The sequence below is a fragment of the Diaphorina citri genome, unplaced genomic scaffold (genome assembly GCF_000475195.1).
Source record: "Diaphorina citri unplaced genomic scaffold, Diaci psyllid genome assembly version 1.1 scaffold11216, whole genome shotgun sequence".
NCBI lineage: Eukaryota > Metazoa > Arthropoda > Insecta > Hemiptera > Psyllidae > Diaphorina > Diaphorina citri.
Window position 1 is genome coordinate 1 of NW_007388588.1, and position 5,023 is coordinate 5,023.

A 5,023-nucleotide genomic window follows, 5' to 3' on the forward strand; every position below is an offset into this window, starting at 1 on the left:
TTGCAGCGGTGCATAACTCTGAAAGTAACACACCCTCGTCTGCAATAGTGCATGATTCTACATTGCTCGCAGCGGCACCTAACTCTCGAAGTAATGTACCATCGTCTGCAGTAATTGTGTAAATTAAAAGATCGTCTGAAATTAAAATATGATATTAGTGACGTTGTTTGCAGTAGAGCATTAGTTTATAAGAGGTAAAAGACGTAAGTATTGGAAAACTGATCAGCTTTGTTTTTAGATAAATTTTCATATATCCTTGGACATAAATTTTTTTCTTCGGAATATTGAAGGGTTGTTCGAAAAGAAAAGTAAAGAAAGAAAGATTTATATTCGTAAAAAAAATTAAATAAAATATTATAACATCTATTGCACATCTTATAATTATAATATTCTACATTGCGTAAAATGAAAATGGGTAAGTATTTATATGATCAAAGAAGTAAAAAGTTGAAGTGAACTGGGGGAAAAACCACTTCAAACGTTTATACGGATTCTCTCCCATGTGTCTTTCAGAAATAGGGCTTCATTTTTTTAATTTATATTTATAAACGTTTTCCCTTTACTAACTAATTTACAAATAAGCATTCAACTATCATATTTGACAAAAAAAAAAAAAACAGTTTTTCTCGTCTGCTTCAACAAAATCACAGATTAGCACGCTTGAATATTGTCACTTAAGAATAAATTTCGCCCCGGATCAATGTCCGGTTTTCCTCCTATGGTAGGACATCCCCGCTGGACTGGCCGACTTGTAGCCGCACGCGTAACATTCAAATGGTTTATCGCCCGTGTGTGTCCGTACATGCGTCTTAAAGTTGCCCACGTTGTACGAGTGATACGTGCAAGCAAAGCACACGTACTTGAAGAGTAGCCGATCGGGTCGAGCCATGCTCGTGCAAGATCGGCAATGTTCGAGAATGTTTGATTAGACTTTCTTCGTTGGACGGAATGACCTAGTTGCAGTGAATACATAGGAATTAGAATCGATTTTCAAGGAGAATGGCGCGAACGACCTACTGTCCGTAGTGTTAAAGCGCCTTAAAGGAAAAATGGGTAAAACCCTTCTGCTTAATTTCAGGACATAATCTAATATCTAAATTCTAAACGATATAAATAAAAATCTAATATCTAAATGGAATTACCATGGTTAGGTGTAATGTGAAAATAAAATGGCAATTAAATAATTTATTAAATTTTACGACAGAATAAAGTACTACCTATAACTTATACATATACGTCGTGCACACAATATTGAGCAGGAAGACGGGCAAAGAGACTGAAGTAAAAAAAAAAAGTATGCCACGTTATTTCTTTTTCCTAAGAGATCTAGTACTGTCAGTTTTGGGTTTAGGGCCTCGAAGTTTACGCAAAGCTTTCAGGGATGAACACGATTCCTGCCCATGTGTTCTCCTCAAGTGCTGATAAGCGCCACTATAGGTCGCAAAGAACTGTTTGCAAACCACACATTTAAAGGGTTTCCTGCCAGTATGTTTTCGATAGTGGTTCCTGATGATGTGTCTGCAATACGTGTAATAGTTACATCCGAAACATACGAACTTGTATGTCAGTGGATTTGGTCTTGCCATGGAAGAACATTCCTCGCAATGTTTACTCAGACTGTCTTCGTCCGACGGGAGGGTCTGTTTGCAGTGAAAACATATGATGGCCTTGGGCTTAGGCTGAGGATTATTGCTTACTGGAAGAGATGCGTTGTTTGCAGCGGTGCATAACTCTGAAAGTAACACACCCTCGTCTGCAATAGTGCATGATTCTACATTGCTCGCAGCGGCACCTAACTCTCGAAGTAATGTACCATCGTCTGCAGTAATTGTGTAAATTAAAAGATCGTCTGAAATTAAAATATGATATTAGTGACGTTGTTTGCAGTAGAGCATTAGTTTATAAGAGGTAAAAGACGTAAGTATTGGAAAACTGATCAGCTTTGTTTTTAGATAAATTTTCATATATCCTTGGACATAAATTTTTTTCTTCGGAATATTGAAGGGTTGTTCGAAAAGAAACGTAACGAAAGAAAGATTTATATTCGTAAAAATAAAATATTATAACATCTATTGCACATCTTATAATTATAATATTCTACATTGCGTAAAATGAAAATGGGTAAGTATTTATATGATCAAAGAAGTAAAAAGTTGAAGTGAACTGGGGGAAAAACCACTTCAAACGTTTATACGGATTCTCTCCCATGTGTCTTTCAGAAATAGGGCTTCATTTTTTTAATTTATATTTATAAACGTTTTCCCTTTACTAACTAATTTACAAATAAGCATTCAACTATCATATTTGACAAAAAAAAAAAAAACAGTTTTTCTCGTCTGCTTCAACAAAATCACAGATTAGCACGCTTGAATATTGTCACTTAAGAATAAATTTCGCCCCGGATCAATGTCCGGTTTTCCTCCTATGGTAGGACATCCCCGCTGGACTGGCCGACTTGTAGCCGCACGCGTAACATTCAAATGGTTTATCGCCCGTGTGTGTCCGTACATGCGTCTTAAAGTTGCCCACGTTGTACGAGTGATACGTGCAAGCAAAGCACACGTACTTGAAGAGTAGCCGATCGGGCCGAGCCATGCTCGCGCAAGATCGGCAATGTTCGAGAATGTCCTTCAGATCGGAGAGATTCTCACCGGTGACGTAGTTGTCGCCAGTGACGTAGTTGTGGCAATGAATGCAAATCAAGTCTGGAAAGAAAACGGGATCGGGAGAAGAAATAGAATTTAGTTATCAATACGAAAGGCACTAGGGGAAACTGTCTAGAATTGATTAATTTTAGACTAGGTTAAATAGATGACAATACTGTGCATATACTTGTACATATTTAATAAAACAGAACAAACTTCAAATTATTTATTAAAAAAATAAATAATAATAATAACAAAAAAAAAAAAAAACATTAAGACACTAACATACTATGTAGTACATAACACCTGGCTGCACAAAAGTCTTTCAATTCAACAATACTTTGCGTCAAACCTCATACCCCTCTATTTATAGTTTAGTGATAAGTCTTCTTTAGGTGATAATGGAGTCCGGCAACGCTTGCGGATCGGAATGCGCATTGTCCACACGCGTACGGTTTCTCTCCCGTGTGCGTCCGGATGTGCGATCGCATGCACCCGATGTTGTACGAAAAGTAGTCGCACGCATAGCAGACAAACTTGTGTCGAAACGGATCCGTCCGAATCATACTCTTGCAGGTTCGACAATGTTCGATCAGTTCATTCAAATTCGTCGAGAGGACCGCTTTGCAGTAGATGCAAAATGGCGAGAACGTGTTATCTGTAATGAGAGGGGAGAGAAATTTTTCACTAGTAAAAGATTTATAGGGATAGGTAACTACGCTGTAAGGATAACTAGGTAAGTTAAATAAAGCAGAAAAACTTCGGTAAGTAGTCAAAATGACTTAAAGATTGGAAATATATTATCGAGCACACAAATTCATTAATAAAAATTTGAGTATTAAACTTGACGTTGTACGGAAAAAATCCATGCCTTTACGAGAATATTATGATGTCGATTATAAAAACACGATGAATATTTTAAATCGGGAATGCTTTTTTTTATTATTGCTATACAGCAGCCATTCTTAACCTATGGTCCGTGGACCACTAGTGGTCCGCGAGAAGGTTTCAGGTGGTCCGCGGGAGGTGAGTAAGGAAAAAGTCATCGTGTCTCTATTTTATATAACATACCCCTAAGAAAGAAAAAAAAAAAAAAAAAAAATCTTTCCTCTTTTCATACAAACACGGTAGATGTACATAGGTCCTCTAATACGTACCCATTGTCACATAGCGGTGTACATGTACCATTGATTGCATATACATATATACTAATCTCAAGTGGTCCGCGAGATTTTGGGTTTATCAATAGTGGGTCCGCCAATTCTAAAAGAGGGTTAAGAACCCTGCCTATACAGTACTTACAGGCATTACTATTTCTTTTTAAATTTACAATATTTTATGTAGGTATAATAAATGGTAGTTGATGTATTATGTAAATAAATTACAATCAGTAATTAGGAATAATTAAAGTCATGGTGGTTTAATATTACATGTCCTTTAAATTACTAGACCTTGGCGAACGCGAAATTACAAAAATTACATTTATTATGGTTTCTCTCCCGTGTGAGTTCTAATGTGAATTTTCATATTTTGAGAGGCGTATAGTGTGGTAGTCAACTTTTGAAGCAAAACTAATTTGTAAACTAGCATTGGGTCGGATCATATAGGAACATGGTCTTGCAGTGATCGAGAAGATCAGATGTGATAACTGAGAATGGCAGCAGTGCTTACACAAACTGTGATCTGAAAAAGAAAACTCAATTTAGTCTAAAATTAATCCAAATGGAATGAAGGATTATTAGAGAAAAAAAATCCGTTTTATTAGTAAATTCCGCTGAGGCATTCTCATAATCGATTATTTCATTACTAGCTAAATAAATACAAGAGAGGCCTTCAAAACAACAAAAAGAAAAATCGCGGAACGCCATTTGCTCGGTGTTCTTTTTACATGTTTGCGTAATAAGACAATCTAAATAAGAATCTTTAGTTCACAACCATTCTAACCTACATAAACAAATGTTGATAAATCAGATCAATAACTAATAGTACTTAAATATTAAAATAGATTATCGATTTCCAGTCTCATGAATATTATTTAGATCAATGCCTCTTCAAGATGTACTAGGTTGAGTGAGGTCATTATACAATTAACTATGCATTGGTGCATCGCATTTCTATCTAGCTGGTACAAGATATAACTGTCCATATTGATTTAGTAGAGCAATTGCCAAAAATAGCAAATGGATAACGGATTAGTTTATTAAATTACACAAAGTCAATTCTGGATTTTTAATAAATTTCTGGTTAGTTGGTTAGTGATTTTTATCTCTAATTTATGCCTTAAAAAATATTCTTACGAATATTTTAAAAAAACCAATGAGGTGTAAAAAATTAATTTCTTTAGGAGAGATGGAGAATTATTTAAAATACTAGTATTA

General features: G+C 35.5%; 1 long non-coding RNA gene across 1 annotated transcript; it reads right to left on the reverse strand.

Moving 5' to 3' along the window:
- Nucleotides 1-2,264: 2,264 nt before the first annotated feature.
- Nucleotides 2,265-3,680, reverse strand: LOC103522784. The gene is made up of 2 exons (XR_003395084.1): nucleotides 3,005-3,680; nucleotides 2,265-2,705 (listed from the first exon to the last, which is right to left on the reverse strand). It is a non-coding gene; the product is annotated as an uncharacterized LOC103522784 (long non-coding RNA).
- Between the last annotated feature and the right edge of the window lie 1,343 nt (nucleotides 3,681-5,023).